The sequence below is a fragment of the Schistocerca gregaria genome, chromosome 3 (genome assembly GCF_023897955.1).
Source record: "Schistocerca gregaria isolate iqSchGreg1 chromosome 3, iqSchGreg1.2, whole genome shotgun sequence".
In the NCBI taxonomy this organism is placed as follows: domain Eukaryota; kingdom Metazoa; phylum Arthropoda; class Insecta; order Orthoptera; family Acrididae; genus Schistocerca; species Schistocerca gregaria.
Window position 1 is genome coordinate 498016753 of NC_064922.1, and position 27805 is coordinate 498044557.

General features: G+C 42.6%; 1 protein-coding gene across 1 annotated transcript in view; it reads right to left on the reverse strand.

Annotated features, from left to right (window-relative positions):
* The window catches only part of LOC126356196 (knirps-related protein), a 112293-nt gene extending 101900 nt beyond the window's left edge, over nt 1–10393 (reverse strand). The window contains exon 1 of the mRNA XM_050006982.1: nt 9819–10393. The gene's annotated coding sequence lies outside the window, so the exon portion shown is untranslated. The remainder of the gene's footprint in view (nt 1–9818) is intronic.
* Between the last annotated feature and the right edge of the window lie 17412 nt (nt 10394–27805).

A 27805-nucleotide genomic window follows, 5' to 3' on the forward strand; every position in this document is an offset into this window, starting at 1 on the left:
CAGCGCGATTGATTAATAGTGTGTTCTGTCAAGCTGTTGTTTCCGTTTTACGAATAATATTTCGAGGACCAGCCCAGCTGTCTTCTTCAGATGCTACGAGTTTTGCTGTTGTAGTACTCGCTGCGTGGACCCCAATGAGGCTCTCTGCACTTGAAGAAGACAGCTGCGCTCTCAAATATTGTGATAAAATGGAAACAACAACTCGGCAGAACACGCGGAACACGCGGAAGCATGCTGTTAGTAAAATATACTGTTATTTCGGTACAAGTGGTTCGTTCATTTTTCTTTGAATGTTTCCAATTATTCGCAAACAAAGCATTGCAATTCGTAGAATACATGTATCAAAAGTCTAAGAGCAATACAAGTGACAAAGAGTGTCGAAACTATAAAAAATGTTGATGTTTCGTAACACACGTTAGTTGTTTTTGCTGCCACAGGTGGGTGTAAGCATAGATTTCTCGTGGAGTTGTACATAACCGAGTTTCAAATTCACACTTAATCGACCCTCCATGTTACATTTTACGCATATAAGGGAAAATCTACATCTCATCATTAGTATACAATGATACTAATTTGTCGACATTCTCCGGACCTTGGTATACATCATCAGAAAAAAATTCATTATCAAATTTTGCTCACCGCTACAACCTCACGATAATTTTGTCATAATTTTCAACAGGAAGATAAATGAACTAGAAAAGGTCTAAATATTCACGATATTGAGAGTCTGCTGCTAAGGGTCAGGCCACATATGTGTATCCTTTAATTGTAAAAGATTGTAGATTAAGCGATTTTTGCAAATAACTGAACAATTAAATTCTCTAACGCAAACGATCTCCTATTTGTGCTAAACAACGCATTTCATTTGACTACGAGATATGACTTCCTGTTTGACTGAACATTTATCATCTGACATTCAGTGTAACTGAAAAATATTATATGTTATCTACACTATATGTACCATGGAAAAAATTCTTTGAAGAATGCTGACATGGACTGTTGAAGAATTCCATTTGCATTACGCTTTACCAAAAGAAATTATGTACCCATTTCGAATTAGCGAAATGGTGAGAACCGTAGGTTCCAAGAAATCTTCATGATCACCAAACTGAATTTTCCCGTCTGCGTGATAATTTTATCCATTTTTATACGCTCAAAATGTTCCTTCTCGAATCGGGGAATTACTGAATGAGCAATAATGGCTGCCAGTGTGCGCGTCAAATGTTGACTTTGGAAGGTCGGTCAGGCCGCCCAACGACTCAGCACCTTAGGGATGACTTGTCGTTATTTCCGATAAAATTTGTTCTAATGTCAGTTAATGGGGGGGGGGGGAGAATTTTCCGTTAGCAGGTTATTTCTTCATTGATGTGTAAGGGGTAGCGTTGCATGAGAGACTGCGCGATGCGCAGCCAGAGCCAGAAGACTCAAGCGAAGCTAGTTCCACCCTCTGCCGACAGCTGTCGCGGGTGGTTCTGTTAGCTTTGTACGGCTCTGGAAGAATAAAATTGCAACGAGTTTGCATTTTTCGCGTGGGTCGCGCGCCCCGTGTTGTCCAACATTGTCAGCTTCACAGGAACGAGTTATGCTAAATAAACGCGCTCGTCAATTTGTTTGTACTTTATGGATAAAATCTCCAAGCGCATTGTATAAAGATCGTATCTCATTAAAAAGTAAATATCGTTCAGCAGCATACTATTGTACCGAGCCGAAACTGGATATTCTAGAACGAATTGACTATATTCTTGCCATACAACTTTCTCAGTTGAATTATGACACGCGATTATTTGAAATTTTCGAAGTAGTACTCAGAAAAAACACTTCTTTTTTAAATTTTTTTAATGGAAGCGTCTAACATGCAAGAACCAGTACTAACCATCAATGGGGCCCCATGTAGTCGAACAGTATAGACTTACTCCACCGTCAAAAATATGATTGGCATGGCTAATACCTTAGGACAATTTTAACCAGTGTCTACAGAGTTTCATTTTTCTTCGGAGTATATGAAGTGTATCAGTATTCGTTGACAATCTGAAGGGAGGAAAGACAGCGCAATGCGAACAAAATATTACATCAGCTCTCTGAGTTTTTCATATCATAGAAACTACTGCAGACCTCCGTACACGTTCACAGTGTGGCTGCGAGTCGTATGTATAATCCAAGAATTGTTCAGCTACAGTAACATCGAATAGCTGTTTTTGATGTGAGCTTGCGGAAAATACGGATGAAATGAGTGAAGATGAAGACCTACTGCTGTAGCTGTTCAGTGGAAGTACGAGCGTACGCTGACTCGTATTCGAGAGGACGTCGGTTCAAATCCGCGTTCGGCTATCCAGATGTACGTTTTCTGTAATTCCCCTAAATCGCTTAAGGCAAACGGCGGAATGGTTGCTTTGAAAGGGCACGGTCAATTGCCTTCCCCATCCTTCCTTAATTCGAGTTTTGCTCTGTCTAGAATGCCTTCGATGCTAATGGGACGTTAAACACTATTATTCCGTCCCTCTTTCCTCTTCAAAGGAATTACGTTGCTCATTTATGTTTTAATTTAGCAAAACCGAAGGTATGGTTTTGCTTCAAATGAACTGCTAGTGAATTACGTCTATGATCTAAAAAGTCCTATAGAATTTTTGCAGGTATTGTGCTGTGATGATCAACACTAAAACTAATCTTAACTTAACTTTTAATCGGTTTTTCTCTACTAGTTTGTAGCTACTGATAATTATAGTTAGTGGTAACATTTTTCTTTATTTGTCAAGAATTATGCGTCCAATTTTCATTAGGCTATCGGTTCTCTCCATCCTGTCTCCACATATTCTTCTCAGAAGTCTTCAGCACCGCCAACGCCACCTAGTCCAATCTTGGATTTACCCTACGATTTCTTTAATAGAAGCGTCTCCGAAGATAAATGGCACATAGCACCCAAGAATAATCTTGAAAATAGACTTACATATGTCATCAACAGCTTTCAGGTAGTCTTGGCGAAATTATTTCCTCGATTAGTCTACAAAATACCCCATTTTAAATTCTTACAGTTTTTTTCCTATGCTCGTTTCACTTACATACAATTCTGGGCTTTAAATGGCGTTTCTGACACTCTTCGTTGCTTTTATGTCAATGTTTTTCAGAAAGCTTTCGATGCCGATGTTCTTTCTCTTAAATTTTGTTCCTTTCCAGACTTCTAAATTTTGTATCTCCTATGCCTTACGAGATGACTTGTTTGCACCAGAAAGAAATGTGCAAGACGAAACCCAGTAAAATTATAGTGTTAAGAACTGTGAATGGCCACTTTCTTCGTCATCTTGCCTAACTTCCTGGGCTGCTCATCGGATCTCTTAACGCTTCTATTTTTAGTGCAAGCCAAAATTTTGATGGTTATTTCTTTCAGATCTGCTAATCGAAATTCTAGAAGTTCTTGGTGTTGTTTCCAATGATATTTTCTTAAACTTCTAGTTCATGATTGTTACTTAATGAATTCCTTTGTCTCTAACAACTTTTTGCATTAATTGTGGCCAGGGGAAGCTAGTTGAAATTTCTTTGTAGAACAGGGAGAGTCTCTGTTGGGAATATTTGCGAAGGAATTTCCAGCTGCAAAATTTGTTATACAACCAGAGGAAATCTCCCGGAATCATTGGTCAGAGGGGAAGGATTAGATTTATTTTCATTTGTTTCTGGGATGATCTATGCCAGAAGACAATATGAAGATCTTGTCTGTACATATACCATTAATTCTTAAGAGAGTGTAAGAGCGTCGATGACTTTCTTTACATGTGTTTAAATTTTTTGATATCTTTCAACCTCGACCCATTCGGGTGGATCGAGCTGTTCGAGGCTGTACCCATTATAGACTCAAATCTTTCGAGCTAAATATCAGAATAGCTGATAGTGGGGCAAAAATAATTCGAAATAGAAATATTTGGGAGAGTATTTGTGGTTCCGATAGTATATATGGTTCTGATATTAACGTTGCTACCAATAGAAACTTTTCGAAAATCTCGGGCGACAGCGTGGCGTTGGAACTAATTGTATTATTGGGACAACACGTTCCATCGAAACATAAGAAGATCTAGTCCGTGTTTGTGTATCTCCTGGTGGGTGTAAAAGAATAAAGTCGACGACTTGTTCGAGTTGCATAGTATACCTACCTGTTCGATCGATGAATGACATTTTAAACCGTTAGGTTTATCCATATAATTATTTTTTGTAATCATATTGAAGTGCGAACTCGTTAGACACCCATGCAACTCAATATCAATGTATTTTAAGAAAATATTGTGGCAGCGTTAGTATACAGTAATTTATTTGGCCAGCTAGATGCGTCAAGAAAACAGCTCCCACTTTTCTTACTATGTGCATCGACATCTCAGTATTCAGTAAACTGCAAGGTGTCATATGGTCCCTGTACCAATTATTTTTCTCAGAAGCATTCAGCCGAACATAATTTTCACAGAACTTCTAATCAGTCGTAGAGTAGCGTGTGGAGTCTTTCTGTTAAACATGTGTCGTTTCCTTGTGTGCACTATTCAGTGTTACTGCGTCACATACTGGCGTTTTTCTCTGTACTTCTTCTATGATCACCAGAAATTGTGACTCTTCGGTTAAACCCCGAACGAAGGAAGTGTTTATGAGGAAATAATTTATTTTTCCTTAAAGTTATTTCCTTCTCCTCATGTAAGTGCGGTTAAAATCGAGTGGATCTGTCGTTTCCTATTTTCATGTCGGCTAGAAGTTATGATTTTCACAGTACATAGCATTGAAGCTGCTGCTTAAGCAGTCCAGATATTATATGAGAGGTATCAATCGCCTAAAATATATAAAGTAAAATCTTCAAAAACGTCTGGGATAAACAATCGCCATGACCGTCGAAACGTTAATTTCTTTCAGTTGTAAAAGGACGAGCTGTTGTTTGCTTGTACTCTGCTTCCACAATCTCACTGGCTGCTGTTCTTGGCGCTTCATACCCGTCAATGTACTGCGAGAAGCCCAAATTTTTGGAGCTGTTCAAGTAAAAACTTTATCCATTTGGCCACCATTGCGTCAATTTAAATTTAGAAGTTTTTTTCATAATCGCATTTCCCTTTAAAAAATGCCGCCTCGTAGTTCATACTTGTAATTAATAAATAAGAATTTCTTGGAGGGAGGCCACGCTCGTTCTCGTAGGTAGGGAAGCAGTAGCGTCATGCTACGACGCAGAATCACAGCGAAAGGTAATGTGCAGGAAATGAATAATTTTCTCAGTTGATGTAGACCTTCCACTTTCAAAGATGGTTACGTCGTTCTTTCTCCACCGGGGGCAGAATGACCTGAGCGTAGCGAGTGAATTACAACTCCAGTTTACGCTGCGAGCACCAAAGATGATTCCTTTTCTAGAATTCAGCATTATAATTTTAAAAATAGCGTAAACCGTTGAAAATGTCGTTGTAGTAATTATAATTTTTGTGGTACTACAGTGAGAAAAAATATTTCTTTACGTTAAAAGAAGTGTATGATTTTAACCAAAGCGACTGGAATTTTTGCCACGTGTTTATGTATGTCATTGAGTTAAATGTGAGTTAGTACCAGGTTTTAGAGGCCGTTAAACGTGTTTTAGCGCAGTTAATCAACAACACAATGCCTTTAGAATGAGGATTAACTCAGTTTTCGATTACTAGGCTTACGAACTACGTACAGTACGGTACCAGATACGTGCAATTCACGTTCCGTTATCTTTAAAAAAGTGTTTAAAAGGTAATTCTATTATAAACGCGTAGTTGTTGGCGCGATTTGTCACTGCTGTTGGCATTTGTTCAGCACAAACGAGAATGATAGTTTCGGTCCTTAAAATGTGCCTCCACTTTGCATCTCATTTGTAAACTACGAAGACAACAAGATAAAAAGAAAGAAAACGTCACTGTTTGTCGACTTAATATATTTTTAGACCAGTTTCATTTTTAAAAAATCAGATGAGTTTTCTGTTGAGATCAGATTCCGTATTATGGAACTGCAACGTAGATTTCTATCAGAATGCTGTTGTAGCTTCTTACTATTTTCTCTGTTGTACGTTGTATGATAATGTACCACATGGAGATACCAATCTCTGTCTGGCCACATTTTAATGTCTTCGCTATTTTTATGTTTTCTTTCGAAGAAATTAGTTTCACTTCCCACTGTGTAACCTCTCTGTGGACTTGATGCTCAACGTATTAGGCGAATGAGGGGAAATTTGTCTGCCTGTTTGAAAAATAATAATAATAATTTCACAACTACAGTGGAAACGAGCGTAAGACGACAGCAATATCCGTTACATACTGTCAATATGTTTCTGAGGAATCGACTGGTGTCATCTAGCGATTTAGAAATACAAAACAGAGAAACATTTCGCAATTAAAATTTGCGTAATGCTTTTAAATGAGTGTTAATAATGCGTTGAGTAATTGAAAGGCCTGAGGAAATTACGGCAGGAGGCAATGTTTCGTAGCGACTTTGCTTATCTGTGCTAAATTAATATGCCGTAGTTGCTACGTATGCCGAAATGAGACGACGGGAAATAGCGCGAAACTGCATACATTACCAGTCATTTAATACTGAATACGATTACTGCTAGGAGATCTACAAAAATGTCCCGGAAATGGCTTTCTTGCGTTAGACGGCTACGCACAGACCAGCAGTGTTATTTAATTGTACTAGGTTGAGGATGTCACATTGAAACTGGAATTCTTTGATTTAAAATAAAACGTAACACACTCATTTCGCATTCGCATGACAGCTGCCGTAATTGGAAATACTTGCATGAACTATGTAATAAATAGAATAAAATTCTCATCAGCAAACACAACATGATAATAGTGAAGCGGAGAAAGTTACGCACAACGTATCTTTTATTTTATTTTTAATACTGGAACATGCGTTATAAAATATTCATTAAATAGTAATACATAACAAAAACAGGGGGAAAACCGACTGTAAACTTTTTTAGGTTACGTTACTGTAATAATGTTTTTATCAGTTCTGTAGCTGTCGTTACCTTCCTGAGAGGCCGAGAGGTTCTGTCACTCTGAAGGAAAGTTATGCTCAAACAATTGTCAGTTTCACTTGTCCTGTTAAGACAGTCGGTCATAGTAGATAGATTCGCGTAACAATGGCCATACATACAGAGGATAAATATCAACAGTAAGTTCGTGGCAGTAATTAGTGATGAGTGGAATACAAAAAAAAAAAAAAAGAATTTTTCCTGTACATGATATTATCTAAAAACAATTTTGTTTCTGTTCGACAAACTGGACCTCCTGATGAGGTGAGTTGTACCGCTCCAGCCCAAGCCACGCAAAGTGTCAACAACCATTATGAGTGTAATATTTACGTATTTTTGGTTTTGCTATCAGAAGGTTTGGTAGCACTGATAAGGTAACAAAAACACCGTGTAATTAATGTAATAAGCTACAAAGTGTAGCTGACAAGTGATATACGCCTGAAGATGTTTGAAACGCATTCTGATTAATATGAAGTGTAGTCTTTGGAAAGAGAAGAATTTTACTGATTCAGATGTTTATTTAAACTCTGTGGGACAAGTTTGCAAATACGGTTCCGGCGACAATTAGACGCACCATTTTGCGTTTTTGAGGTGCGAAACCTCAAGATTTGCTTAAAAAAGACAGAAAGTGGTGTGGAACAAGCGAGTTGATTTGAAGGCTCCTAGACAGAGAGGCGCGTTTAAAGGCGACCCGCCGAGCAGCGGCGGCGCCAGCGGCCGAATTCCGAGCACGCGCCTCGCGGACTCTGCTTCCGAGGAGGCGCGCCGCCTCGGCCCTGACTCACGGTGCTGCGAATTCTTGCCAGCAGGACGGCCTGCGGTTTCGGAAGCGTGACTGACGTGCCGCATCGCTCGCAGTTCGCGGGGCAGCAGTCGGGAAACTTCTGAGTAACGCGGAATGAGGGCAAAGTGGGCTAGTCGCGCATGTTCGTAAATTACAGGCAATTTTTAAAAGAACCGATAAATGTCTGCCAGTTGTGTGACCGCGCCATAATCAAAAGGTCTGTCGTTTCGGCCACTACTTCAACTGGTTTACGGAAACTTGTCGGCATCACACTAACGTGACCTAAGAGCGTTTTTCCGAAATTTCTCAACGGACGCGGACGTCTACGCTCATAAAATTGACAAAAAAATTATCTACAGTTTTTGAAGTTTGTTATTTAGATATGTAGGTCTGTTATTAAATATACCATCGGCCGAAGTCGACACAGCTGCAAAGTATTTAGGTAGTTTACTCCGGGTCTGTCAGACACGGCTATAATTGCAGCATCAAAAATTAAGAGCATCAGATTGTTATAATGATGCCTGACAGATGAAAAACTGGCGTCCGAGTGAAATGGAAGACTCCAGAAATTTGAATCAAAACTCGTTCCAAGAAAATCCTACTCGCATCGTTCTGAACGTTGTCGATGCAATCCCATCTCGTCTACAACACTGTAGAAATTGTAGGACGCTTACTTCTAATTGAAATATTAATGGTATGCATGATACTGAGATGTTTAAAGCCAAAAACTAATAGTCACAACAATAAATGGCCCTTTTGGAGTTTGGATGACTGTACGAATTTAGAGCGGGATAGTTCTGTAGCCCTAGGATAAGAGCCGAAGCACAGTACAGAATTGAAGATTTTTGAGAGGAATGACACGTTGTAGCATGCTTGACCACTTCCGCGATGACGAAACAACAATGTGCTCGAAAAAGTTTATCACAAATGAAAAATAACAACGGAATGGGCGATAAAGAGTTTATATTCGTTTTACAGCCTAAGAAGCCTCTTTGTTGCTGCAATATAATATTTATTTATGTTCCAGACACGTTTCGCCTTTTGTATTAAAGTCATCTTCAGTGGATTTCTTTTTTAAATTGTTTCTACTTATGGTAACTGTTGTCTTCGGTCCGAAGACTGGTTTGATGCGACTCCCCATGCTGCTCTGTCCCGTGCAAACCTCTTCATCCCCGAATAAGTACTGCAAACTGCATTCCTCAGAATCCGATTACTGTATTCATCTCTTGGTCTCCCTCCACACTTTTTACCCCCCAACACTTCTCTCTAGTACTAAACGGTTGATCCTTTGATGCCTCAGAGTGTGTCCTGTCAACTGATCCCTTCTGCTAGGTTGTGCCACAAATTTCTTTTTGCCCCCAATTCCGTTCAGTATCTCCTCAGTAGTGACGTGAGCTATCCATCACATCTTCACAATTCTTCTATAACACATTTCAACAGCTTCTATTTTCTTCTCGTCTAAACTATTTCTCGCCCGTGTTTCACATCCATACGTCGCTACACTCCATGCAAATACTTTCAGGAAAATCTACCTCACACTTTCGATGTTAACAAATTTCTCTTCTTCAGTAACGCTTTTCTTGACATTGCCAGTCTACATTTTATATCCTGTCTACTTCGGCCATCATCAGTTATTTTGCTGCCCAAATAACAAAATTCATCTACTAGTTTCTGTGTCTCAGCATCAGTTGATTTAATTCCACTAGATTCAATTTTTTTATGCTTATAGATTCGAGATATTTCACAGCATAATATTTTCATTTAATAAGTATTCACTTTATAAGTATCCCCTGACGATGGATTGATTAAAAAGAAAGGCGAAACGCGTCTGCAACGTAAATATTATTTGACAACGAGAAAAATGTGTTTCATGTTATAAAACAAATATGTAGGTAATTGCTGCGGAAAAGTCCACACCGACAAACTTGTAACAGAATATTGACTGAAAGGACGACCACGGAGGAAGTTATTTAGGTAAGATATTAATGCGAGCTTGTCACGACAGTACAATACACGTGGAGCTTTGCTTACCTTGTGGTGCTCTCCCGACGGATCGCCCGGGCGTAACACGCGAATCGCCGCCGTCTTGGAGGCCGTAAGTACCTCCGTCAGTTTCAATATCCCACGGACATCAGTCGACCACTGCACTGTGGACTTTCGAGAGTACGCGTGACCCAGTCTTCGCACACGGAACCGTCTACGTATCCTTTATTTGTTTTATTTGCTTCTCGTCCCAAGCTAAACTCGCGCAGAGCACAACAGGTGCCACTAGGTACGTCACACGGGAGGCGGTGGCGCAGAGAGGGAGAGAGACAGACTGCCGACGGCCAGGGAGCTCTGGTGCGTGCCTCGCTGGCTGTGTCGCGCCGTGGGCGTCGGTCGGCAGGTGGCGCGCGCGCGTCGACACGGCGGGGTTTTCGCGAGGCGCAGCGCGGCGGGTCCCTGCTGGAGCGGGAATGATGCGGCGCAGACCGCGAGCGGGGCACCCTCTCCAGCTCCAGGCCGCGGGCGCACACCGCGCCGCAGCGCGCCGACTGTGGAGGGGCGGCGCGACGGGCCATTGGCGCGCGGCCCCGCCGGCAGCCGCTATATTAAGAAAGAAGAAGACACCGCGCGAGCGGGGGGTGCGGGGAGGCGGTGGCGGCGGCGGCGGCGGCGGCGGAGGGGGAGGAACAGGAGGAGGAGGAGGTGCTGCTCGCAGAGGAGACACTACTGGCGAGCAGTAAAATGATTACACAAGTCTGCCCTGTCTTAGCACTCGGGGGCATCCCGCTCGGTCACTCTGCGTGACTTCGCGGAGAGCTAGCCGCTGCGCGCCGCAGAAATCTTCTCCCTTGTAGCATGCGGAAGACGAACACGTGAAAGAAGAAGGGTCCGCTCGGGATAACCTGACGAGAGAGAGAGAGAGAGAGAGAGAGAGAGAGAGAGGGACAGAGAGAGGGAGAGAAGGGTCAGAAGGGAGAGAGAAAGATACAGTGATGACAATGAGGCAAGGACGCTTGTGTTTGTCGAGGCGCACAAAAAAAGCAATACCGGCGAGGACCTTCCGCCTTCCTGGCTTCTTGTTTTGGGTAACAGCTGACCAAATACCGGTTCTTTCCCGACTGCTCGGGGCTACCTCCATCGCGGGTGGCTTCGGTTGGAAACTGCGTCACTGTTATACTGGTCCGCGCCCTCCCCACTGCCGGTTATGGCCGCTTAAACCGATTCCGTTTCGTTGCAACGTGCCTTAAATTATTTCATTTAATTATTAGAGTAGGCAGGCGTAAACGTCACGGAGAACCCATAATAAGCGGGAGCAGTTGTTTATTTCGACATGGCTTCAGCGTGTGGACACGTTGTTGAGGGGAAAGGGAGTGGCTGGGAAACGTAAGGTTTACGAGGGAGGATGAAATATTGCTAAGGAATTAGCCATTGCTTTTATTACGAGCTCAAAGTACAAACGAAACTTTCGTTAATTGATGTATGCTTTATGATATCGGTCAACTAGTAAATTAGTTTTATTTATCTGTTTCTGAAATTACGTTAATGTGTTTGTAATATTAGAACGTTATTGATATAGAAGCGTCTGTGTAATCAGTAGACATAATGTCAGAAGTTATATTGCAAATCTTAGTCGAACTCAGAAAGCTGTGTCAGGGAGATTTCGATGTAAGGTCCGAACTGTAACATGGAACAACACTGAAACAAATTTTGCTGCTGTACTTATAGTATATAGTATATATAAGTTTTAAAGTGAAGTCGGAAGCATAACTGAAACACCTTGTATAATATCAATCTTTCTGAGTAATAGAATAAACAAAACTTTCTGTGGAATAATACACCTCTATGGAGACTTCAGTAGCTGGATAAGAGACGAACACTTTACAGTGATGCCAGTAAGTTCCTGTCAATAACCACGAATTTCTTTGAGGGAGTCTGATATATCTGAAAGAAGATACTCCTGTGACTAAATGAATTTTATTTCTCACTTCAGTGTCGAAAGCAGCCATTCAAAATGAGATTCGGAACCTGCACGACAAAGCTCGTTTCTTGCAGTATTTCACGTGTTCTGTAGCTGAAAATAGTTGTTTCTTGAATTTTGTAGCTTTTCTCTGTGGGCAGTATTATCAGTAAAGCCTAATAAGAGTGTTCGGGATATGCCCGATGACGGCCTGTGAGCACTGCACGCTTCCGAGAATCGACGGCTGTGGCACATCTGGTTACTACTTCGGTCAACAGATGGCGTGTGTGCCGTTATACCGCCGCTGGCCGCTCGTTGCTGCGCGGTGACGCGCCTTGCTGAGCACTACACGAGCTAATGTAATGAAATGATAATTTCCTTTCGATATATACTCACAGTATCGAATCGGAAAAAAATTAAGCAAACGGTAAAATCATCTTCCGATTGAAGGAGTTGTATGCGTCTCCACGAGCTTGCAACACCGGCAATACAGCGACTAGATTAGTATTTCAGGACGATATGTGTCCTTTTCATGAAACATCGGGTTTTTAAAGATGTTATAACGTAGGTTTTGCAGTTATTCTGATGTGACGAGACATAATCTAAGGAATATGTTACTTCACTTATACTTATAGTTTTATATAGTCTGCCACAAACGTTTGTGTCAAAACTATGCAGATTCTAGCGGATCCAAATTTTGAATACAAGGATTTTATGATCGGAAATAAATATTTAGCTTTCCTATTGTCATTGAAAGATACATCTTACAACTGAAGGTCATAGCAATTGTTCTCAGCGACATCTTCCAGATTAATTATAATCTCCTTGATCCTATTCCTTGCACCAGTTATTCTCACTTGAACCGTCAACACCCACATTTAATTTATCGGCGCGTGCAACTGACGGATGCTTATTGTTGTCTATTACGTCACACGATCCAACATCATCTCCTGAAATATTACCGTGCGAAAAATTCTTTGCCGAGAACTTCAGTCAGGTCTGTACGGCAACTTTCATGTTGTAAGTTTTTATTAACGGCGATAATTTTTATTTCCGTTGTGGATGACACCTGTTACGATACTTTCCTCTGTACATAAGTTTGGTTTTTGCGCACTAATTCCTTCTGCACGTCAGCATATTCCTGTAACGAGTAATGCTCCATCTCCGACAATCATTCATGAACTGCGAACAGTGCTTTCCCTAAATCGCTCTAGGCAAATGCCGGGATGGTCCCTTTCAAAGGGCACGGCCGACTTCCTTCCCCGTCCTTCCCTAATCCGATGAGACCGATGACCTCGCTGTCTGGTCTCCCTCCCCAATACAACCAACCAACTGCGAACAGTGTCAAACTCAACCATGGACACATCAAAGATGACTGTGAACTATTTTTAAAATTAGTGCCATCAGCGTCGATGCGAGAGACAGTTTTACGTTGTGAAACATATTCAATTCAGAAATACGTCACTCACACACAGCGCCTTGCCAAGGCATCGCACAGCTTACAACCACTGGTTCCTGTTCTCAAAATACACAATTCAGAATACTCTCTTACATGTGGCTGGCTTTGCTTCTAAAGGTTACTGGCTGACTGTAGAATACACTTGAGACGAAATGTTTAGTTACATTATTCCTTAGAATACAAAGCACAGTCATGGCTGTCTAAGCACGGGTTGGAGATCAACAGTGCTGTTGCAAATCCACGCATCCATCTATATCAAACAGTTGCTCAGTTACCGTTAAATTTAACAAACATTATGGATTACTTAATTCAGAATTTTTTCATAACAATTTAGGCATACGGAAGATTATTGGCATTAGTGAAGTCTGCACTCTTCTGTAGCTAGTGAAATTAAAGGACCGAGACGTGTACCAAATAAGAACTAAAAGGTTAAAAACAATATGATAAAGAATTAGTGTTTCATCTTAGATAGTGAAAAAATTTCTCAAAATTAATGATAGAGACGTTCAGGCCATGGACGCTTTTTAAGGAGTAAAATGGTTCTTATATAGAAAAAAAGAAACTATGTTTGTACAGTAAAGACAGTGGAGGAAGTAGCGTACTACAAGTGCGACAGAATGCTGATAAATTGAAGGTGTTGCAGGTATGCTAGTAAACCAACGGCCCAAGTGCTCACTGTACGTTGTTTTTATTGTCGTCTAAGAGACGCCCTTCACAAATTTCAAGTAAATTTTGTGAAATTTGGCAAATTTTTAAAATACTTCGTTCTAATATCTGTTAAATAAGTAACTTTATTGCTTGATCTGTACCAGTCTACAGCACAACAAGAAGCAGTTTCGAACAGAAAATCGAAGTTACAGTTTCAAAACAAAGATGGCTAAACGATTTCGTATTTTTCTGCTGATAAGTGTTTTAACAGTACTTCGGTGAACATGGGTGAAAAAATGAAGCGTTGCTGCAGCTTCGGATCTTTGATACTGCTGCGAGCGAGAATTGTTTGCGTCAAGGTAAGAGATGCATTTTTTGGCTAGTTCTTTCCTATCTATCGGAATGTCACGGAACAAACAACATTAGCAATGTAGAAACTCACTGTGGCATCCTATACTTAAGAACATGAAACTAGGAAGTGATGAATTTGTTGCAATGTTTTGGTCATTACTGAGGGATGATCAGATGTTCTGAAGCCAGCGGTGAGGAAGCAGCAACTGAAGGCTCTCATACCATATTTGCTTTGGTATCAGGGGAAAAGTAATGAGACTAAGTTGTACTAGAAGCGTCTGAGTAAGTAACGATGTTTAGCTATTGATGCAGTTGTACCTCTGGATTCACACTCAACCCATGGTGTAAACGATAACTGTTTACAACGTACCACAGTGGTGTAAGGGATATGGAGACGAACAGTTTGATACAGGGCACTTGGGACCTATCAAGCCGGGAAACAACCTCAAAGTCGCCTTCAAAAGCCACCTAAGCTATAGCGCACGCGCGCCGCAAGGTATTAAAAATACCCACTCGCGCTTTTACGCTACCGGTTTAGTCGCTCTGGCTTTTCATATTACGTCAATATTATTAATTTAAAGTCCCCGTCAGGGTAATGAAAGAAATAAAGCTTTTGTAAAAATTATGCAGAGAATAAGTTCGTTCAAAAGTAGAGACCTAAGCTCAACCCTCACAATCACCGAAGTCGCGTAGTAAGAAGACCAGTGGAATAAAAAGATTTAATTGTTAATTTTAGGCACTTAAAATTAACGAAACATTTAGATAAGATAAAATTAGCATAACACCAATTTTACGACTTGTTGGTGCAAAAACCGGGTGTACTGAATATTCTAAATCTTCATTTGACCGAGGACAAAAAATGAGTAGGTGTTGTTTCCCGGCTTGATAGACCGCAAGTTTTCTGTAACAACTGTGGTACCCGTAAATAGTTATCGTTTACACTCTTTATAGTCGTAGTTCAAATCCTGGCACGCAGACGGATCGTAAAGTTTATGGACAGCACAAAAATGGTTACGGGAAATGCAATTATCATTCCAATTTAGCAGACAAACACGGATTATTGTTGGTAGCTATTTTAGAACAGAGCAGCTTGACGAAGTTTTAGGAGAAGCCTAGCATCCGAACTGTGTTTTTCTTTTTTCACCATCTTCTTGTATATCTTCTTGTAAATGACTCGAAGAGACTTTTTTTATGACTACCATTCCAACAGAATATTACAGAAAAGGGTTGTGAAAGTTTTGTCATGTGAAGACCTATTCCTGGCGACAAGCTGAAAACACAGCATTGGTTTACCAATCCGAAAGAATCAGATCTCACAAATGAAAACACTAGTTTGTCTAGTAACTGGAAATGGAACATTTATTTTCAAGCCCTCTGAAAATTAAATGAGTGCAGACGAATTAAAACAGTACGTCCCGAAATGTTCAATATCGGTTTTTCAAGAAAATTTCATTTACGCACTAGTTATTTAAGCGATGAAAAAGTAATAGAGATAACAATGGAGCTTATTGTAATTCGAATAAGTAACTTTTTGGGTCTTTTCATTCATTGCATTATCGGCATGGATTTGCAACTAGCGTCGAGCATTTCGTTCTTGGTCGTCCACTCTTATTCCCTCTATACCTTATCCCCGTTTTGCTCAGAATTTCGAACATCTTACACCATTTTACATTATCAAACGCTTTTTCCAGGTTTACAACTCCTATGACAGTTTTTTGATTTTTCTTTAGTCTTTCTTCCATTATCAACCGCAACGTCAGGATTGCCTATCTGGTGCCTTTTCCCTTTCTAAAGCCAAATTTACCATTGTCTAACACATCCTCAATTTTCTTTTCCATTTTTCTATACACACACATCAAAAAAAGTTTTGCATCACCTCGGTTCCGAGAGTTCCGGAACCTGTAAAGAAAATTGGGATAGAGATCAATATAAACATCATTTCTGCCCTTTTTATTGCTCATGAAAACTACACATTGCATGTTGTACGGCCATATAGCATGACCTTCAGAGATGGTGGTCCAGATGGCTGTACACTCCGGTACCTCTAATACCGAGTAGCACGTCCTCTTGCAAAGATGCATGTCTGTATTCGTCATGGCATACTATCCACAAGTTCATCAAGGCACTGTAGGTTCAGATTGTCCCACACCTCAACGGCGATTCGGCGTAGATCACTCAGTGTTGTTGGTGGGTCACGTTGTTCATAAACAGCCCTTTTCAATATAATCCAGGCATGTTCGATAGGGTTCATGTCTGGGGACATGCTGGCCACTCTAGTCGAGCGACGTCGTTGTCCCGAAGGAAGTGATTCACAACATGTGGACGATGGTGGCTCTAACTGTTGTACATCAAGACGAATGCCTCGCCAGTATGCTACCGATATGGTTGCACTATCGGTAGGAGGATGGCATTCACGTATCGTGCAGCCCTTATGGCGCCTTCCGTGACCACCAGTGGCGTACAACGGTAAAACATAATGCCTCCGCAAAACAGCAGGGAACCTCCAGTTTGCTTCACTCGCTGGACAGTGTGTCTAAGGCGTTCAGCCTAACCGGGTTGCCTAGAAACACGTCTCCGAAGATTGTGTGGTTGAAGGCATATGCGACACTCATCGGTGAAGAGAACGTGATGCCAATACTGAGCAGTCCATTCGGCATGTTGTTGGGCCCATCTGTTCCGCGACGCATGGTGTCTTGGTTGCAAAGATGGATCTCGTCATGGACGTCGGGAGTGAAGTAGCGCATCATGCAGCCTATTGCGCACAGTTTGAGTCCTGTCCTGTGGCTGGACGAAATGCATTATTCAACATGGAGGCCTTGCTGTCGTTCCTCCGAGTTATATTCCGTAGGTAGCGGTCATCCACTGCAGTAGTAGGCCTTGGGCGGCCTAAGCGAGGCACGTCATCGACGGTTCCTGTCTCTCTGTATCTCCTCCATGTCCAAGAGGACTGGACACTATTCTTGTTGAGAGCCCTTCCTGGCACAACGTAACAATGCGGACGAGATGGAACCGCACTATTGACAGTCTAGGCATGGGTGAACTATAGACGACAGGAGCTGTATACCTCCTTCTCGGTGGAATGACTAGAACTAATCTTCAGTCTGAACCCTCCGTCTCATGCATGGTTGTTTACGTCTTTGGGTGGGTTTAGTGACATCTCTGAACAGTTAAAGGGACTTTCCAGAATGAGATTTTCACTCTGCAGCGGAGTGTGCGCTGATATGAGACTTCCTGGCGGATGAACACTGTGTGCCGGACCGAGACTCGAACGCGGGACCTTTGCCTTTCGCGGGCAAGTGCTCTACCGTCTTAGCTACGCAAGCACGACTCACGCCCCGGGGAGTGTAGCTCCAGCAGCCACTCGTCAACCAAAGTCTGTTAATTCCCATCGAGAGGCCATGATCACGTCGGAAATCGTTTCACATGGATCACCTGAGTACAAATGACAGTTCTTCCAGTGCACTGCCCTTTTATACGTTGCCTACGCTATACTTGCACCATCTGTATACGTACATATCGCTGTCCCAAGACTTTTGACACCTTATTGTATGTCGTTAGCATCATCTGGTGTACCACTGTCTCTTTCAAAATCAGTGCCGAAACTTACTTTCGGAACGTCTCTCGTGGTAACGGAATACGAGATTTTATTTATGTTTCTAAAATACTCAGTCAGGTAACTTCCTGTGTTGTCTCTGCTTGAGGTAAGCGGAAAAAAAGTGAAACATACGTCTCGAAAGCGGGGGCGCTGGTCTGTGATTTACGACTTGTCTGCTGTCTGCAGACTGCTTCGCACAGATCTCCGCCCCACAACGCTGTTTCGCCGTCGACTATGGCGAGGAGGACGAAATGAAAGAGCTGGCTGGAGTGGAGGAGTTTTGCAGAGAGTCGTCACCCTCGGAGAGAAATGAAAGGCGGCCCGGCGGCCGAGAGCGCGCACAGTGGATGCCAGGCCGCGGGCCGGCGGCGAGATGACGCGGCGCCGTTTGCCGTTTCGGTTCCCACCGGGCCCGCAAATACTCCCCACCGCCGCCGCCGCCGCCGCGCAGGCCCGTGACCCAGTGCGTGGCGTGGCAGGCGCGAGGTCGCCCGCCGCTGCCCCTGTCACAGGCAACCCTTCACCACTGGCTACGGTCCCCGAAATTTGTGGCTCACCCAGCGCTGCCGACGTTTTGCTCATTATCGTGGTCACCTCACCCCATTACTTGTCTTCTTCATTTCTGTTCCTCTCACGGGTTCGTCCCCCCCCCCCCCCCTCTCTCTACTCGTTCTCTTCTACTTCTGTAGTGGTCAATCCAAGGATTGGTTCGCAACAGCTACAATGGCAGCTTGTCTCCATTCTGTGTGTCTTTCAGCTTTTCTCTTCATTTCTTTATAGGTGTTACATCCCACATCTTTCACGATTTGATCCATCTATCTCAGTCGTGGTCTTCCTCTTGGTCTTTTCCCCTCGGAGTCCATGTTTCACACCCATAGCATGCCACACTCCACACATATGATTTCAAAAATCTTTTCCTGGTTTCAAGGCTGATGCTCTTAGATGTTAATATGTTTTCCTTCTCGTTAAAAGCAGCCTTTGCTTGAGCTATTCTACTTCTCACTTCTGCCTTGCTCCTTCCATCCCTGGTAATATTACTGCCCAGATAAGTAAATTTATCAGCTTGTTCAAGCAGTTCATTGCCAACATGAACTTGGACTTTCACTTGAGCTTCTTTGTCGCATGCCATTACTTTTCTTTTTGCTTTATTAATTCTCATATTATATTCTTCACCCATAACTTTATCCATTCTATTCAGTAGGACTACAAGATCTTCTTCACTTTCAGCCAGGACAGCTACATCATCGGCATATCTTATCATATCTATTTGTTGGCCATGAATTACTAAACCTGTCTGTGAATTTTCCCTTAGTTTTTTCAGCGCCTCTTCAATGTATAGGTTAAAGATAACAGGGGATAGTGCGCAACCTTGTCGGACACCTTTCCGTATCTGCACCTCTTCTTGTTTTGTCCCTCCACGGATAACTGCTGTCTCGCTTTTGTACAGGTTCCATATAATTTTTCTATCTTTATGGTCTATTCCTAATATTTTTGAGTATCTCAAACATCTTATCCCATTTAACGTTATCAAAGGCTTTCTCTACATCTACGAAAGCTATGTATGTTTTCAGGTTCTTATCTAGTCGTTTCTCTGTTATTAGTTTTAGAGCAAATATTGCTTCTCTGGTTCCTCTATCTTTCCGGAATCCAAACTGGTCTTCGGAGAGTGTGGCTTCGACTTTTTGTTCTATGCGTTTTAGGATAATTGAGGTTAATATTTTAGAGGCGTGAGTAACTAGGCTGAGCGTCCTATAATTTTCACATCTTGTAGCATTTGCCTTCTCTGGAATGGGGATCATAATGTTTTTCTCAAAGTCTGTAGGAGTTTTACCCTGCTCGTACATGTTGAAAACAAGATTATACAACTCCTGATTCAGTTTTGCTCCTCCAGATTTCAGAAGTTCGGCTGGGATATTGTCTATACCAGGCGGTTTGTTGTTTTTCAGTCTTTTCAGACAGGTCTGGTCCGCTGTACAGTTTTCCTATGTATTGTTTCCATCTTCTTAGAACTTCATCATCGTCATCCAACATATTGCCATTTTCATCCATCACAATCCTACACTTGTTTCTTCTGTCTCCAAAGCAACGTCTCACACATTTTCTTTTCCAGTCGAGCGAAATTCCTTCTAAAACCACATAGTTTTTCTTTAAGTACACTGCTTGCCACACACCGTTGGGTGGCTTGCGGAGTATAAATGTAGATGTAGAACAACTGAACACCAGAAATGATAGCAAATATCAAAACTTCATTTCTACATCTATATCCATTCTCTGCAAGTCAAATTATGATGTGTGCCTCAGGGTACTCTGGCAACCCTTTTCTGTTCCCGTTTCGAACGGTTCGCGGGAAGAACGATTGTCAATAAGCCATGCTTTAGCTGGAACCTCTCTAATTTTACGTTCATTGCCTTTTCGCGAGACATACGTAAGAGGAAGCAACATATTTGTTACTTCTTTTAGAAATGTACGCTCTCTCAATTTTATCAGTGTATATCAGTGGTATTTACAATGCTTCTCTTGTAGCGTCTGCCACTAGGCTTGACTGAGCATCACCGTGACGCTTTTTCTGTTATTATACGAACCTGTGAAGAAATGTGCTGCTCTTGTTTGGATCTTTCGTATTTTCTCTGTCACTCCAATCTGTTACCTATCGCAGGCTGACGAACAATATTCGAGTATTGACCGAACAGAGTTGGTAAGCCACCGCCTTTGTGGGTGGACTACACTTCCTGAGGATTCCTCCAGTGAATCTCACTTTGGTATCGGCTTTATCTTTGATTAGTTTTATGTAATCATCCTATTTCACATTGCCACGTATGCTTACTCTTAAATATGGATGTGACTGCTAACCACTTATTGTTCTATGATCGTGTAATCAGACAATTATGGGTCTTTCTGTCTATTTAACATTAACACTTTACTTTCGTTTAACTTGTAGGTCACATACCGACATCTACACCAAGCACCGATTCTCTGCAGATTTTCCTGTATTTCGCTACAATTTTCTGGCGTTTCAACTTCTCTGCATACTGCAGCGTCATCCAGAAAAAAGCTTCATGGAACTGTCGATATCATCCACTAAGTCATGTATGTAGGGTGGTCAAAAGAGTCTGAAAAGCTTCTAAGGGCCTTGCAGGTTAGGTTGTGCTGAGAAATAATTGATAAGAAAAAGATTCGATATGTAGCACCGTTTCCGACTTAATTACATCTGCATCTACATCTACATGCCTACTCTGCAATTCACATTTAAGTGCTTGGCAGAGGGTTCATCGAACCACAATCATACTATCTCTCTACTATTCCGCTCCCTAACAGCGCGCGGGAAAAACGAACACCTAATCCTTTCTGTTCGAGCTCTGAAATCTCTTATTTTATTTTGATGATCATTCTACTTATATAGGTTGGGCTCAATAAAATATTTCCGCATTCGGAAGAGAAAGTTTGTGACTGAAATTTCGTAAAAATATCTCGCCGCGACGAAAAACGTCTTTGCTGTAATGACTTCCATCCCAATTCGCGTATCATATCTGCCACACTCTCTCCCCTATTACCTGATAATACAAAACGAGCTGCCCTTTTTTGCACCCTTTCGATGTCCTCCGTCAATCCCACCTGGTAAGGATCTCACACCGCGCAGCAATATTCTAACAGAGGACGAAAGATTGTAGTGTAAGCTGTCTCTTTAGTGGACTTGTTGCATCTTCTAAGTGTCCTGTCAATGAAACGCAACCTTTGGGTCGCCTTCCCCACAATATTATCTATGTGGTCCTTCCAACTGAAGTTGTTCGTAATTTTAACACCCAGGTACAAAGTTGAATTGGCAGCCTTGAGAACTGTACTATTTATCGAGTAATCGAATTCCAACGGATTTCTTTTGGAACTCATGTGGATCACCTCACACTTTTCGTTATTTAGCGTCAACTGCCACCTGCCACACCATACAGCAATCTTTTCTAAATCTCTTTGCAACTGATACTGGTCTTCGGATGACCTTACTAGACGGTAAATTACAACATCATCTGCGAACAACCTAAGAGAACTGCTCAGATTTTCACCTAGGTCATTTATATAGATCAGGAACAGCAGAGGTCCCAGGACGCTTCCCTGGGGAACACCTGATATCACTTCAGTTTTGCCGTCTGTTACTACGAACTGTGACCTTCCTGACAGGAAATCACGAATCCAGTCGCACAACTGAGACGATACCCCATAGGCCCGCAGCTTGATTAGAAGTCGCTTGTGAGGAACGGTGTCAAAAGCTTTCCGGAAATCTAGAAATACGGAATCAACTTGAGATCCCCTGTCGGTAGCGGCCATTACTTCGTGCGAATAAAGAGCTAGCTGTGTTGCACAAGAGCGATGTTTTCTGAAGCCATGCTGATTACGTATCAATAGATCGTTCCCTTCGAGGTGATTCATAATGTTGAATACAGTATATGCTCCAAAACCCTACTGCAAATCGAAGTCAATGATATAGGTCTGTAGTTAGATGGATTACTCCTACTACCCTTCTTAAACACTGGTGCGACCTGCGCAATTTTCCAATCTGTAGGTACAGATCTATCGGTGAGCGAGCGGTTGTATATGATTGCTAAGTAGGGAGCCATTGTATCAGCGTAATATGAAAGGAACCTAATCGGTATACAATCTGGACCTGAAGACTTGCCCGTATCAAGCGACTTGAGTTGCTTCGCAACACCTAAGGTATCTACTTCTAAGAAACTCATGCTAGCAGATGTTCGTGTTTCAAATTCTGGAATATTCCATTCGTCTTCCCTGGTGAAGGAATTTCGGAAAACTGCGTTCAATAACTCCGCTTTAGCGGCACAGCCGTCGGTAACAGTACCATCGGCACTGCGCAGCGAAGGTATTGACTGCGTCTTGCCGCTTGTGTACTTTACATACTACCAGAATTTCTTCGGATTTTATACCAAATTTCGAGACAATGTTTCGTTGTGGAACCTATTAAAGGCATTTCGCATCGAAGTCCGTGCCAAATTTCGCGCGTCTGTAAATTTTAGCCAATCTTCGGGATTTCGCGTTCTTCTGAATTAGCGTTGAAGTTAGCCAATCAGGCCGTTGAGAGGGGAAATTCAAGGGGATCGCTAGAGATGTCGTCGGCAAACTTGTTCTTCATTTGGTTTCCCAAAACCAAACAAAAGGGCGATACAAAAATTGGTCATGAGACGGCAGTAAGGATCTAACCCGAGGCGAAGACTGAGAAGTGTTGTGCTCTATCATCTACGGTATAAGAACAACTGACACCAATTGTATATGGCGGGACGCTTGAATCTGCGTGTGCAACGGCCTGATTGGCTACCATCACTCTAAATGAACATTTAAATCTTCCAGTGCGAGCTCTGATTTCCCTTATTTTGTTATGATAATTATATCTTCGGACGTTGGTGAGCGCCAACAAAATATTTTCTCGCTCAGAGGAGAAAGTTGATAACTAAAATTTCATGAGAAGGTCCTGCAGGAACGTTAAACATTATTGCTTTAACAATTGCCACCCCAACTCGCGTATCGTATCCCTGGCACTCTCCCCTATTACGAGATAATACAAACGCGATGACCTTCTTTGAACTTTTCCGTCAATCCTATCTTATAAGGATTCTATACCGCACAGTAGCACTCTAACAGGGGATGGGACAAGTGTAGCATAGGGAGTCTCTGTAGATAGACCTGTTACATTTTAGGTTTTCTGCCAATAAATCTCAGTCTTTGCTATGCCTTCCCCACAACTTTATCTATGTAAGCGTTCCATTTTAAGCTATTCGTAATTATAAACCCCAAGTATTTATTTATTTACAGCCTTTCAATTTGTGTGATTTTTCATGTAACAGAAATTTAGCGGATTCCTTTTAGTGCTGATGCGGATGATTTCATACTTTTCATTACTTACGATCAGTTTCAAGTATACGGATATCTTGTCTGAACCATTTTGCAATTGGCTTTGAACATCTGATGAATGTACTAGACGGTAATCGACAGCATCGTCTGCAAACAGTCTGCTCATTTATAGAGAATAGGAACAGCAGAGACCTATAAAGCTTCCTTGTGTGACGCCAGATATCACTTATGTTTTACTCTATGACTTTCTGTCGGTTACTACGAAATGTGATCTTTCTGACAGGAAATAACGTATCCAGTCAGACAACCGAGACGAGATTCCGTAGACAAACAATTTGATTATAAGTCGCTGTTGAGGAACTGTGTCGAAAGCTTTCTGAAAGCCTAAAAAACTGGAATGTTTGACATTACCGGCCGATAGCTCGCATTACTTCGTGAGAATAATGAGCTAATTGTGTTTCACAAAAATGATATTTTCTGAATCCGTGTTGACTTTTTGTCAATAAATCGTTTGCTTCGAAATAATTGATGAATTTGGAGCACCGTATACTTTCTTAAGTCCTACTGCAAATCGACGTTAGTGATATGGGTCTCTAATTCATCGGATTACTTCTATTTCCCTTCTTTGGTATTGGGTGAAATGTGAAACTTTCTAGTCGTCAGGTACGCTTCTTTCGATGAGGAGCCATTGTATGCGTTTGCTAAGTAAAGAACTATTGTATCCGCATACTGTGAAAAGAACCTGACTGGTATATAATCTGGACCGTAGGTCTTGTCGTTATTAAGTGGTTTAAACTGCTTCGCTACATCGAGGATATTTACTACTAAGTTACTCAAAAAGGTAATTTTCCCAGCTATTCGAATAGTCAATAGACTCCAGAAGATATATGAAAAAACAGCTAGGAGACGGTTTTTGGTGAGTATAACCGAGGGGCCAGTATCGGACATCACGTGCCCTGTAGTCCCAGGACATATAAGGGGAAATTGCTCCCAACGAGCACTGTGAGGATGCGGTGTAGGATGCTGGCACAGCAACTCTAGGAGGGTGCAGGGCCACCGGTATATTACCAGGAGAAAAATGTCGTTGACACTGTGGTCATCTCATGCTCAAGGAAAGAAAAAAAAATCGCTTGAGAAAGTCTTCCAGTGGAATGTTTAATGGAACACAGTGCAGAGTAAATCATTATAGTGTCATTATAGGAATACTGTGTGTAGTTATTTTTTGTTTTTCTTGAGTAGTTAAGTATGGATTCTGAGCGTCTCAGAGCACTAGTGGCTCCAACGTAAAAGATCATAACATCAATATAAAGTGGCGAGCCTACTTAAAATGTCATAAAAAATCCTGATATTTGGTTTTAAGAAGATAGGTGATGTGTTCTTCCGATAGATTATTCTGGCTGTAATAGGTGTGTTCAACACTGCACAACACTATTCTGAACGCATTGTTTCAATGTTTGTCACAATTTCAATTTGTATTACACAACCTGCCGTGGGCATGGGCAATAAGTAAATAATTACATCTCATTCGCCAAGTGTAAAACAGGCTACAGTTACGGTTTAAAAGATGTTATTTATTTTTCATATAATTAAATAGTTGCTACATGTTGTATAAACAGTTTTTCGCATGTGTCGTCCCTATACAATTATCACCATTTATCCCAGTATGAAACGTCATGATTATTAAATAATTAATACATGTTATGCAACTGTAACACAGACTTTCATTATTAATTTCAACCAGTGACAAGAATAGAGGATGTATTGCGAGAATAAAGGTTGTTGTTACTTGTGAAATGGAATTTTTGAGTAACAAGATTGTTTAAGGATTACGTTGCGTTACGTGTTCTAAAGATGTTATCTAAAGCCGTAGCCTACGCCTTTGCATGCTAAGAACGGCATTTCCCTGAAATCCCTTACAGAAGCGGCGAATTTTTCTCGGTCTCCTCAGGGCGCATCGGCATTGCACTGCGGCGGGGGTTGGGGGAGGGGGATTTGGGGGGGTGAGGGGGGAGGAGGTGCGAAAGGGGAGACAGTAGGGGGTGTATTTTTAGTACCGGAACTACGTCCTCCCATGAGGCCGTAGGCTCAGACAGTCTGCGGCAACTCGCCGGCTTGGCGACTGTCCGTCTGTCCACACAAAGCTCGTTGTCGTGTTTTCCCTCTATCACAAGTTCACTGTTCAGCTTGCGAAAGGACTCCGCAGCCACTGTCTATAGCGGTCCCTCGCTCCCTAGCACGCGCCTGCTCCAGACGGCACAGTGTACACCGCTACACGTTGTGATACGGCATGCACGAAATCCCAACAGAAAAGAAAAGGTACAGAGAATCAGTACTGCCCCTGTAAGCACTGTCGTATCACTCCTTACGATTCTAATTGTAGCTGTCCCGTTGCTGTTGTCGCCTTTAGTCCAAAGACTGGTTTGATGCAGCACTCCACGGTACCCTATCCTGTGCAAGCTTTTTCATCTCCGAATAACTACTGCCACCTACATCCTTCTGAAACTGCTTACTGCATTCATCTCTCGTCCTCCTTTTACTTGGTTTTTACTCCCCCACCCCCACTCTTCCCTCCAGTACTAAATTCGTGATACCTTGATGCCTCAGAATGAGACCTACCAATCAATTCCTTCTTTTAGTCATGTTGTGCCACAAATTTCTCCCCAATTCTGTTCAGCACCTCCTCATTAGTTACAATATTCACCCATATAATCTTGAGTATTTTTCTGTAGCACCACATTTCAAAAGTTTCAATTCTCTTCTTGTCTAAACTGTTTATCGTCCATGTTTCACTTCCATACATGGCTACACTCCATACAAATACTTTCAGAAAACACTTCCTGACACTTAAATCTATACTCGATGTTAACAAATTTCTCTTCTTTACAAACGCTTTACTTGTCATTGCTTAACTACATTTTATATCCTCCGTATTTCGACCATCATGAGTTATTTTGCTTCCCAAATAGCAAAAGTCATCTACTACTTTAAGTGTCTCGTTCCCTTATCCCTCAGTATCATCTGATATACACTCCTGGAAATAGAAAAAAGAACACATTGACACCGGTGTGTCAGACCCACCATACTTGCTCCGGACACTGCGAGAGGGCTGTACAAGCAATGATCACACGCACGGCACAGTGGACACACCAGGAACCGCGGTGTTGGCCGTCGAATGGCGTTAGCTGCGCAGCATTTGTGCACCGCCGCCGTCAGTGTCAGCCAGTTTGCCGTCGCATTCGAAGCTCCATCGCAGTCTTTAACACTGGTAGTATGCCGCGACAGCGTGGACGTGAACCGGATGTGCAGTTGACGGACTTTGAGCGAGGGCGTATAGTGGGCATGCGGGAGGCCGGGTGGACGTACCGCCGAATTGCTCAACACGTGGGGCGTGAGGTCTCCACAGTACATCGATGTTGTCGCCAGTGGTCGGCGGAAGGTGCACGTGCCCGTCGACCTGGGACCGGACCGCAGCGACGCACGGATGCACGCCAAGACCGTAGGATCCTACGCAGTGCCGTAGGGGACCGCACCGTCACTTCCCAGCAAATTAGGGACACTGTTGGTCCTGGGGTATCGGCGAGGACCATTCGCAACCGTCTCCATGAAGCTGGGCTACGGTCCCGCACACCGTTAGGCCGTCTTCCGCTCACGCCCCAACATCGTGCAGCCCGCCTCCAGTGGTGTCGCGACAGGCGTGAATGGAGGGACGAATGGAGACGTGTCGTCTTCAGCGATGAGAGTCGCTTCTGCCTTGGTGCCAATGATGGTCGTATGCGTGTTTGGCGCCGTGCAGGTGAGCGCCACAATCAGGACTGCATACGACCGAGGCACACAGGTGTGGGGAGCGATCTCCTACACTGGCCGTACACCTCTGGTGATCGTCGAGGGGACACTGAATAGTGCACGGTACATCCAAACCGTCATCGAACCCATCGTTCTACCATTCCTAGACCGGCAAGGGAACTTGCTGTTCCAACAGGACTACCCTGGCCAGCAAGATCTCCGGATCTGTCCCCCATTGAGCATGTTTGGGACTGGATGAAGCGTCGTCTCACGCGGTCTGCACGTCCAGCACGAACGCTGGTCCAACTGAGGCGCCAGGTGGAAATGGCATGGCAAGCCGTTCCACAGGACTACATCCAGCATCTCTTCGATCGTCTCCATGGGAG